This window comes from Rutidosis leptorrhynchoides, chromosome 3, assembly GCF_046630445.1.
Source record: "Rutidosis leptorrhynchoides isolate AG116_Rl617_1_P2 chromosome 3, CSIRO_AGI_Rlap_v1, whole genome shotgun sequence".
Lineage (NCBI taxonomy): Eukaryota > Viridiplantae > Streptophyta > Magnoliopsida > Asterales > Asteraceae > Rutidosis > Rutidosis leptorrhynchoides.
The window spans coordinates 553379665-553392043 of NC_092335.1; positions in this window are offsets into that span (position 1 = coordinate 553379665).

Genomic DNA, 12379 nt, shown 5'->3' on the forward strand with positions numbered 1-12379 from the left:
AAGGTATTTAACTCGACTTGGTCTCCGATAGATATCACGAACCTAACCATATATATATAATATATCAACATATTTTCTTTTCAAGTAATCGTTACATATATATATATATATATATATATATATATATATATATATATATATATATATATATATATATATATATATATATATATATATATATATATATATATATATATATATATATATATACACTTATAATACTTTTAATATTTTCTTAGTCCGTAGTTAGCAGTCCGATGTTAGTGGTCCACAATTAGTTGCTCAATAAAATAAATAAAGACCCCATCGTATTCGTATTGATCAGAATTAATCTCGACCCATGGTACCATGTTGTCAAATGACGTGTTGCGTACATAAAGTACCGTGTTGTCAAATGACGTGTTGCGTACAATCATGAGGTCTTATGATTAATCTTCTCGTGTTGTTTACGTGTGGTCCTGAAATATATAAAATCAAATCATAAGTAATTATATATAAAATATCATATTAATTAGAAAAGATATGATTAACTTACTTTATCTCTAAATATTTTCGTAGCTAAACTAGCTTCGGATACTCAATCTTGTTTTAGTCGTAGTTTCTTCATTACAACTCCGTTTTTGTTAGTTCAACTTGCCACTTCCTTGGATCGAGTCAAATTTTAAGAATATGAACTGAAAATACCTTAGTTTGTATTCAAAATCACAGGTTATAGGTCAAACTTTGGTAAAACTTATGAAAGTGATCATTTTCCATCATAAAAACAACATTTAATGATCATTTTTCTAAAAATACTTACACTTTGAGTTAAACCATGAAATTTTTATGTGTTAACATATCCATAAGAAATATCATTTTTCCAGAACATGAACTTCCAATTCAAAGTTCAAGATGGTTTTTAATTATCCAACCCAAAACAGCCCCCGGTTGCACTCCGACGACGTAGATTCAGTTTTTAAGGTGTTCTTTGTAAAACCAAGTTATATCTTGTTAAGTTAGCATATCATTATGATATATTACAGGTCTTGAAGTGTTTTAAAAGTTAAGTTAGAAGGATCTATTTAGTTTGCAAACAAGTTTGAAATCATTCAAACTATGTTCTTGTTGTTAAAATTTTACAACATAAAATAAGATAGCTATATAATTATGAATCGAACAAGATTATGAACAAAGTTACTACCTCAAGTTACTTGGATAAAGTTACTGTAAGAGATAAGAAAAAATCTTGGAATCAAAGAGTGGTGGAGTTAGATCAAAAGGTAGGAAGTATACTTCTTCAAATGGGTGGTTATTTTGATATGTTCTTGAAAGAGTTTTCTTATGGTGTTTAAGGCTTGTAATTGAAGCTAAATGATGGGGAAAATGCTTGGAGATGATCAAGTATGAATTTAGGAGTATATTGAGAGAGAAATGAGGGTGTAGGTATGAGAAAATGGAGTGAAAAAATGGTGTTCATTCATAAAAACGTTTTTAGTTTATAAAGAAAGAAAAGGATTCCTAATTTTGTTTTCTTACTAATAATTCATGCTACTTGACAAATCCTAGTTACCTCATATCTAGGGCAGTAATAATGTTGATTAGGATGTTGATTTGATGTGTATATACCAATTGTAAATACATATAGAATCTGGGTATGATACGGGTACATATACCCTAGATATACGTATAGAAATCTTGAGGAAACGAAATGAGAATTCAAATATAGCTATCTTTTTTGAATATACTTATATTGTTTTATGTATTTAATTCCTTAAAAAGTGATTAAATACATTATATATACGATACATGTATAAGCATTATAGGTTATAAGTATATATATCAAAGAATGTTACGTATAGTTATCGTTTTGAAAACTTAAGTTAGTAGTTTCAAAATATACTTATAACTCATTGTCATTAGTACACAATGAGATGTTAAACCATCCTTAGATCATGTTAAATATATATAAATACATATATATACACAAACGTATAATTATCGTATGTTATATAGTTCGTGATATCAACGGTCAAATTGGACGGTCAAACGTTGTGTAAAACTCTTTTCAAAAACACAAGTCTCAACAATTTAGATTGCTTATCATGTTGGTAAGGTTTAATTTATGTAAATATTAATCTCATAAGTATAAAACGATTGGAAAAATTCGGGTCGTTACAGTACCTACCCGTTAAATAAATTTCGTCCCGAAATTTGAATGGGATGGTCATGGCTGACAATAAGTATGTTTTCATGACGTATACGAGTTGGAAATTAGAGTTTTATTATCATCAAATAATATTGATAAAGCAATTTGATTTTTGTGAAGAGTACGAGTGAGGCTATCACCAAAGGGTGAAATGAGTAGGTATAGATTCGTCATATCTTTTGACGTAGATAGGATTGATTTCCATGTTCAAGAGATTTGGAGTAAAATCTTCATAATGAGATTTGATTCTTCGATAATCAAGGAAATTAGAATCCGCTTTAAATGCGATCATCTATTTTGATTGCTCTGCCGGATCTTTTACTATAAATCCACCTCCCTTCATTTCCTTACAACTCATACCTTCTATTCTTCCTCCCTCAATTCATACTTTAAAACATTTATCAGTATGCTTCATCCAGTACTGATCCTGAATATACTCTTAACTTTCATCTCTGTCATTCTTCTTTTTCATCTACCTCCGGAGGATTTTATTTATTTCTACTATTACCTTGGGGTTATAGTATTGTTAATTCTCTCGTGCCTTTACGTTGCAATACGTATTGATATACGCGGTTTGTAATTTATTTGTTGTTATCGAGCTTTATATTTTCTTTTATATTCAACAGTTCCATACTTCTGTTTCCTCTTCCCTGCTTCGAGTCAAGCGAATAATGGTCCGGAATTCGTAGGTATGGATTTTGAAATAAACTTAGTTAATGTTCTAAGAAGGAAATACTAATTGCACGATCTTGATTTGGTAAGTTGCCAGAATGTCCGAAAAGATAGAATTATCAAGGAGATATGTTCTTAATATGTTTGGAATTGGGTAGAATGTAAGAGTTGTGTAACATGGCACATGATGACGTTATGATCTGTGAATCATTATTTTCCATTTAGAAACTCAGCATGAATTACTGTAATATAATCACGTTGATCAAGTGTCATTATATTATACTAATTCATGCTTCAGTTTCAAACACTACTTCAAAACATTCATATTTTAAACTCGAATTTTTCAGAATTTAGAAACTAACACAGTTTCTTTTATGTTGTAACGCAAATATTGTGAAGAGATAAATGATTTTTGATGAGGATAGTTGGGAATATATCTTCAGGAATATCGGAGATATTTATAATAAAAAATATGATGATATCTTAGAATATCTAAGATCAGGGAATGATGCAGAAAATCTGTCTGTGAAGGTCTAGAATAAGGAGTAAGGTTCTTACTAACGGTTTCAGCAGACACTGAATCATTTGAATCCTTTGAAGGTAGATTTCGTCATTATGATTTGTCCACGACCTCCTTTATACTTTGCTCAATCCGTTTTCCAGTACCAAATTTTTCGTTTGAACTTTTCCAATCTATTATTCTTTATTGTCAAACTTCTGACCGTAATTGTTGTCTACTGTCTTTACCACTTTATCAGTCTTTTCCAAAACTTCATAGCACTAATTCGTAGACTGAAGCATTTTTCAGAAACTTCACATTTGAAATATGTAATTCTTAGGGATAGACGTTGTATATATATATATATATATATATATATATATATATATATATATATATATATATATATATATATATATATATATATATATATATATATATATATATATATATATATATATAAAACTGCTGAAATAGAAACGCTGCGAGATTTCAAAATACCCATTGTTGATTCCGCCAAAGGGGTAACGACTTGCTGGTACATCTGCTGATAATGTCGTGGAATATAAAAGGTTCCCTGGTAACAAAAGGGTAATCGTTTGTATTACAGGTTATAATAAGGCTACTTCGAATGGAAAGTCGAGGTTGACTTGCTGAAACTATGACAAAATTTGCTATTTTGAAAAGGAATCGCAAAGTTATTTTTGCTAATAAATGCTAAAAGATTTAACGCGGATACGTGTTAAATTATGTCCTTGGTTTCGAGAGCTTTTCAAGTGCAAGACTGCGGGTAATGTGTGGTTGGATCATCATCTCGATTGTCCATTATTTGAAGTGTCTTCAGAAATTTCGAAGGGTTTGATCATAGATTGTAATTGTTAATATACATATGATGTTTTAGGACTTTGAATGATATAAATACTTTTCTGGGTTCCAAGAATCGAATGATGTTCTAGCATAGTTTTGAAGTCAAAGTATAGTTTTGAAAGATGTAAGAGTCCTAAGAGTGATGTCTTCTATTAAATCTTGACTTGGATTTCATTTTGTCGTAATTAAATTTGGATGAAAATGGTTGTTTTGATTTCTATGAAAGAATTTATATTATTGTGAAGGTAGTGAGTATAATTGATGATTGTTGAATCAGAGTCGAAGAATATAATCATATTAATCGTGAATTTATATATCTTTCGGGTATTACCTACCCGTTAAAAAAATTTCCCAAGTAATGTTTTGTACCAGAGAATTTTATTACAATCTTTATGAAAATATATGTACATATATATCTTCTTCAGATGTAATCATGAATTTAATAAGTCAATATAATATTAGACTCATTTGATTTTCGGTTTGAGCTAGAATAAGTAATCTCTAAAATGATTAGGAACCACATATTCTTCACAGAATATTAATGAAGTTATGGATCAATACTTCATTATTTATTCTTATATATATTTCCTTAGTGAATCATGCTGATACTCATTGAACTCTTGCTAACTTCGCAAGATATGAATGTTGTTTCCCAGTAAGCTTCGAGTACATTGAAGATGAAAGTGTAAAATCAAACATATTATTGAATAATACACTTGGTTTATTATAAAACGAAATTCATTGAATTGAAACAGGGATTGTAGTTAACGATGATTAAGTTGCTGACGAAGGACGTACATCATTGCATATTTGTAGTATGAATTTAAACGAGTAGTATCTACCCTTTTTCAATTCATACTTAATAGCTTAGTACGAAAAGATTTATTTTGGTTTCCGAATTCATATATATAAAATATTTATATAAATTCTTCAGAAGAATGAGTTAATACTTCATAACTCGTTGATGCAATATACTCGTTATTGATGATGTCCACGGTGATTCTTGAACTGGTGGAGCTTGTGATGTTAAAGTTGCTGACGATTCTAACGATGTTGACAGCACTGACTGTGTTGGTGAGGCTAAGGGTACTGCTGATGCTGTTGGTAAAACAAGTCTAGCTTGTACCTTACGCATCATTCTTGTCGGGATTTCTACTCTTCCTTTTATCATTTCTGTCCACTCATCTGATTTATGGTTAAGGCAGAAATAGGTAATCTCTATGTCTTTAGAGATTACATAATCACCATAGAATGTTTCTCCGATGAAGTTATGAATCAATACTTCATCGTTTGTTGTTGTTGGTACTTCTTGGTATCTATGATGCGTGTGACGTTGATATTCTATGTACGGATGGTGATATTGAGGCGTGTGATGCGGATGTGATTGTTGGTGGTGGTAATGATCCTGTTGATGTTGATGATGGTGATAACGTTGATGCTGGTGATGCTGCTGGTGCTTAGGGTATTGAGGCTTGCGATGTTGATGTTATTGATGGTACTAGTTATGCTGCTAATGCTGCTGATGGTGTTTGTAACCTTCGTACCGTATTCTCCAAAGCCACTATCTGAGTGCGAAGCTCGTTGACTTCTTCTATTACACCGGGGTGATTGTTGGTTCGGACGAGTGGATAAATAAAATCTAGAATTTGATGTAGTATATAATCGTGACGAGATACTCTGGAAATGAGAGAGAAAATGGTTTCTCGAACAGGTTCGCCGGTAAGTGCTTCAGGTTCATCGTCAAGAGGGTAATTTGTGTAACATCCCGCCTTTTTCCGTTTACTTTTCCGTTTAACTATTTAAGTTCCGTTATATGTTTATAACATCTCCCGTTAATACGCGTTACAATTATCTTGTTTTAGGAAATTTAACGCACCCGATTGCAACTTGAGGGACTAGTTTCGCCAATACACTAAAGAGGTGACTAGCATGTGACTAGTCAACCCCACCTCTTCTCATTTTCATTTTCATTTTATCTTTTCTTTCTCTACTTTCTCATTTTCCTTCAATTATCCAATTCAAGAATTCATCATCCATATTAAATCGATCAAGCTTCGGGCCAAACAAATTACATATTTGAACTCCTCGTGATCTCCTCTTCGATTCCATACCGGCTTCATCAAATTTGGGTAACTTTCTAAAATCACTAATTTTATGTGTTCTTGAGTTTTTGAGTTAAAAAGGTTGTTAATTAGTGTCTATGGCTCAAGTCTAGTATGATTATGTATTTTGTATACTTGTTCTTGCTATTTTGGTGTAACTAGCTCATATTGAAAGAATGCTTGTTTAATCTTGAGTTTTAGGTGTACATATGTTGGTTGATGATGAAAGTTCATGTTTTAATTGTGTTCCTAACATCACTAGCTTCAAATTGGTATGTAGGTTGACATGGATTAGTTTCATAAGCAAGATTGTTGATTTTATGATTTTGGGTTAGGGTTTGATAAAAGTAAATTGAATATTTGATGCATTAAATGCTTAGCAATGTTAATTGTTAGTGTCTAGTTGTGTTGTATGCTTGATTATCTTCAAAACGGCGTATTAAATGGGTGTATTAAATTTCCGAATCATTAAATTGCATTTATGAACTTGGAAGTAATAAATGTGAGCATTAATGGTGATTTTGATATGAGTTTGTTTGGTTTTGATTGAGTAAATGCATTTAGTTATCTTCCTTGTCAAATTACCTTTCTAATGATATATGATATGCGTTTTAAATGTTTTCGGTGCATGAAATGTGTTAAATTGTGTTTTGGGTCGTGACTTAGACCAATTTTCTGCAAACAACATGTTTCCCAGGTAGTGCGCGCCGCGCACATACCTGCGCGCCGCGCATAATCAAAAATCCCAGATGTCTGCCTTCTTGGTTAACTTCTGACCAGAATTTACACTTGGGTGCGCGCCGCGCAACCCACAGCGCGCCGCGCATTTGGTCCAGCTCATTTTTGTCTTTGTTTTTCATATCACAAAATGTTCCCGCTTAACCGTAACTCCGATTAACATGAAACTTGACTATTATGCTCGTATATGACTTCTCATCATGAGAAAATTGTCGGACACCCGACCCGACCCCGTTGACTTTGACTTTGACCAAGTTTGACTTTTAGTCAAACTTAACCAAACGATTATACAATCGTTCTAACATGCTTAACTACTTGTATCGTGCATGAAACTTGACAAATTGATTCACATGATATATTAATCGAGTCGTAACGAGCCATAGGACTAATTGAACATCTTTGACCTTTCGTGACTATCGATATTGATACAACCTAATTGTTTAGGTCAAGACTAGCATTGTTCTTTGCACACGTTACTTGTCGAAGTACTTTTTGTTCGTGCATACAAGGTGAGATCATAGTCCCACTTTTACTCTTTTTGAACTTACTTTTGGGATGAGAAAACATAAACGTTCTTTTAAACTACGTGAACACAAGTACAGGGAAAACAAACATTCTACATACGAGTTTGAACACAAATCCTCAATTCGATTATCATTAGTTACATCAGATGGTGTAAGCGAGAACTTATGTTATATGGCCATATGGGTTTGACAAACCCTCACTTCGGACGGTTCGCTACCGTCTACGGGTGAAATATATTTTCGGGAAACAGTGTATGTTCTAACACTATTATTACGGGGTTCAACGGACGGAATGTTAAGCTTTGATAATTGAGTGCTCGTGAATATTAACTTTTAGAATGTACTATGACTTTATCGATGTTGCAAATCTTGTGGTTCAACTTACTTTTACTCACTTACTTATTTAAACCTGTGATTTCACCAACGTTTTCGTTGACAGATTCTCTATGTTTTTCTCAGGTCCTTGAACTTAGGTGATATATGCTTCCGCTCATACTTTTGATACTTGCATTGGATGTCGAGTATACTTGCATACGTGGAGCGTCTTTTTGACTACTTTTAATCGTGTCGCACGTGTTTCATACAAACTTTAAACATTGTTATGTACTTGTTATGGAAACTACTTTTGTAAACTTTGAAACACCCTTATTTATGAAATGAATGCGACATACTTTTCGGTCAAACTTTGTTATAAAGACTTACGACCATGTAATGGGACCATACATAGATGACGCTGTCATTTGACGATTTGTTGGGGTCGCTACAAGTGGTATCAGAGCCTTGGTTGTAGGGATTTAGAGTTCATTGGTGTCAACCCCGAGTCTTAGGGTACATTGGTGAGTCTAGACTACAACCGGCATATAGACTTGACATAGGAATTACTTGACTATTTGTGCATTTATACTCGAACTCTCTTACTCATATCTACTCTTATTCTATCTTACTCTTGCGTTATATAATTTAATTGACACGCCACCTTGACTATATGTGGTGATGTCGAATGCACATATGAATTAGGGTAATATAATTCCCGGAAATTATATTACGGTGACTCATATGAACATACCGACATTATGACATAAAGAATTTAAGGCGAGTCAAGGATAATTTTCTCTTTATCTTTATTCCATATCACGGTTAGTATTATTTAGAATACTAACCAACGGTATTCTTGTGTTTTGAAGGAACAATGGCTCGTCGACGCGCCCCTCCCGAAACTCCCGAACAAGCTTTGCAACGCATGATAGCCACCGCCGTGGATGCGGCCATGGCCGGTCACTCGTCCAACAACAACAATAATAACAACAACAACAACCAAGGAGCCGGTAACTCTAGCGAAGGGTGCTCCTACAAAGCTTTCATGGGGTGCAAACCTCACACTTATGATGGAACCGGGGGATCGGTTGTGCTTACTCGTTGGTTTGAACAAACCGAGGCCGTCTTTAGCATAAGCGGTTGTCGGGATCAAGACAAGGTCAAATACTCCACCCACAGTTTCTCCGGAATTGCTCTAACATGGTGGAACACCTATGTTCAATCGGTGGGTACCGATGAAGCTCATGCCCTCTCTTGGGCCGATCTAAGGGAAAAGATGATTGTTGAATATTTTCCGCGCGAAGAAACCCGAAAGCTTGAGGAAGAACTAAGAGCTTTGAAAGTGGTCGGAAACGATCTTAAAGCTTATAATCAACGCTTCGCCGAACTATCCTTGATGTGTCCTAATCTTGTTAACCCCGAATCTCAAAGGATTGAGCTCTACATGTTCGGTCTTCCAAAAAGCATCAAACAAGGGGTGATGTCATCCAAACCCACTACTCATCAAGCCGCTATGAACATGGCTCGCCAACTAATTGAAACGGTTGACGAAATCGTAGTGCCGGCTCCTAAGGCCGAGGACAAGTCGGGTGGCAACAAAAGGAAATGGGAAGCCACTCCATCAACCAACTACAACAACACCACCTTCACCAAAAAGCCTTTCAACAACGACGGCAAGAAGGGTTATGTCGAAAACTTACCTTTTTGAAACAAATGCCACAAGCATCATCACGGCGAATGTAGCAAGCTAGTTTGTCACCGTTGCCAAGGTGTTGGTCATAGGGCCAACAATTGCACAAGCGCCGCCCCCGTTGCTCGAAAGGGGCCCAATCCTCCAAAAACGGTCACTTGTTACGAATGTGGCCAAACGGGCCATTATAAGAACGAATGCCCGAAAAAGAAAGCCAACCCCAACAACCGAGGCCGAGCCTTTAACATCAACACCGAGGAAGCCCGAGATGACAATGAACTAGTCACGGGTACGTTTCTTCTCAACAACACTTATGTTACTTGCTTATTCGATTCGGGTGCCGATAAATGTTTTGTGTCTAAGACTTTGGCTCCTACTCTTTGCACTCCACCACACCCTTTAGATACTACTTATTCCATCGAAGTGGCCGACGGAAAACTTTTAAGTGCCGACACATACTACCGGGGGTGTACTTTGAACATTTTGGGTAATGAATTTGAAATTGACTTAATACCCATGGAACTAGGAAGTTTTGATGTAATAATCGGTATGAATTGGATGGTCAAAAATAAATCTCACATTCTTTGCGATCTTCACGCAATCCGAATTCCTATCGAGAACGGTGAACCATTGATTGTCTATGGCGACAAAAATTGCACCGGACTCAATCTCGTTTCGTGCCTTAAAGTTTGAAAGCTACTCCGTAAGGGTTGTTTCGCGATTCTTGCTCACGTTAAGAAAGTCGAGGCCGACGAAAAGCGCATCGATGATGTGCCAATTGTTAGTGACTTTTCCGATGTATTTCCCGACGAATTACCGGGTCTTCCACCTCATCGACCGGTTGAATTTCAAATCGATCTTATTCCGGGAGCCGCACCCGTAGCGCGTGCACCATATAGACTCGCTCCACCCGAGTTGCAAGAATTGCAAAGTCAACTCCAAGAACTACTTGACCGTGGTTTTATCCAACCTAGCCATTCACCATGGGGCGCTCCGATTTTGTTCGTCAAGAAGAAAGACGGATCCCTACGAATGTGCATTGATTATCGTGAACTAAACAAATTGACGGTTAAGAACCGATATCCTCTTCCTCGCATCGATGACCTCTTTGATCAACTACAAGGGTCTTGTGTATATTCAAAAATCGATCTCCGTTCGGGTTATCATCAACTAAGGGTGAAGGGGGAAGATGTCTCCAAAACCGCTTTCCGGACTCGTTATGGTAGTTATGAATTCCTTGTCATGCCTTTTGGTCTCACTAACGCACCGGCGGTGTTCATGGATCTCATGAACCGCGTTTGCAAACCTTACCTCGAAAAATTTGTTATCGTGTTCATTGACGATATTTTGGTCTATTCTAAAAGCGAAGAGGAACACAAAGAACATCTCCGACTCGTGCTTGAACTCTTGAGGAAAGAACAACTCTATGCCAAGTTCTCCAAGTGTGAATTTTGGTTGAAGGAAGTTCAATTCCTCGGTCACGTTGTAAGTGATCAAGGCATTAAAGTCGATCCCGCAAAAATCGAAGCCATTAGTAAATGGGAGACTCCTACTACTCCTACTCAAATTCGTCAATTCTTGGGTCTCGCCGGATACTATCGTAAATTCATCAAGGATTTCTCCCTAATCGCTCGTCCTTTAACCGCGTTAACTCACAAGGAATGAAAATTCGTTTGGACATCCGAACAAGAAACCGCTTTCCAAATCTTGAAAACTAAACTAACCACCGCTCCTATCTTGTCACTTCCCGAAGGCAATGATGATTTTGTTGTATATTGTGATGCCTCGAAAAACGGTTATGGGTGTGTACTAATGCAACGAAAGAAAGTCATTGCTTATGCCTCTCGACAACTCAAGGTTCACGAACGAAACTACACGACACATGATCTTGAACTCGGTGCCGTCATCTTTGCACTTAAGCTATGGAGACATCATCTTCTTGGTACCAAGAGTACTATTTTTACCGATCACAAAAGTCTCCAACATATCTTCGATCAAAAGCAACTAAACATGAGACAACGAAGGTGGATTGAGACCTTGAACGATTACAATTGTGAACTTCGTTACCACCCCGGAAAGGCTAATGTAGTGGCCGATGCCTTAAGTCGAAAGGAAAGAGCGGTGCCTCTTCGCGTCCGAGCATTAAACATCACCATCCACACCAACCTTAATAGCCAAATTCGGGTAGCCCAAGATGAAGCTCTTAAGGACAACAACATCGCACGCGAACTTTTAAACATTCTCGTCTCCCGATTCGAAGTTAAGGAGACCGGACTTCGATATTACGCCGGAAAAATTTGGGTGCCTAGATATGGCGATTTACGAAACCTCATCCTAGACGAAGCCCACAAATCACGATACTCGATTCATCCCGGCGCCAATAAGATGTACCATGACCTTAAGGAACAATATTGGTGGCCGAACATCAAAAAGGAAGTTGCTAGATACGTTGCCAAATGTTTGACTAGCGCTAAAGTCAAAGCCGAACACCAAAGACCGTCCGGGTTACTTCAACAACCCGAGATCCCACAATGGAAGTGGGAAAGGATCACGATGGATTTTATCACCAAACTACCGAAAACGTCGGGCGGTTATGATACTATTTGGGTCATTGTTGACCGCCTCACTAAATCCGCGCACTTTCTCGCCATGAAAGAGACCGACAAAATGGAGAAACTTGCACAACTTTACATCAAGGAGATCGTAGCCCGTCACGGTGTACCTTTATCGATTATCTCCGACCGAGATGGTCGTTTCGTTTCTAGATTTTGGCGTACTTTACAAGAA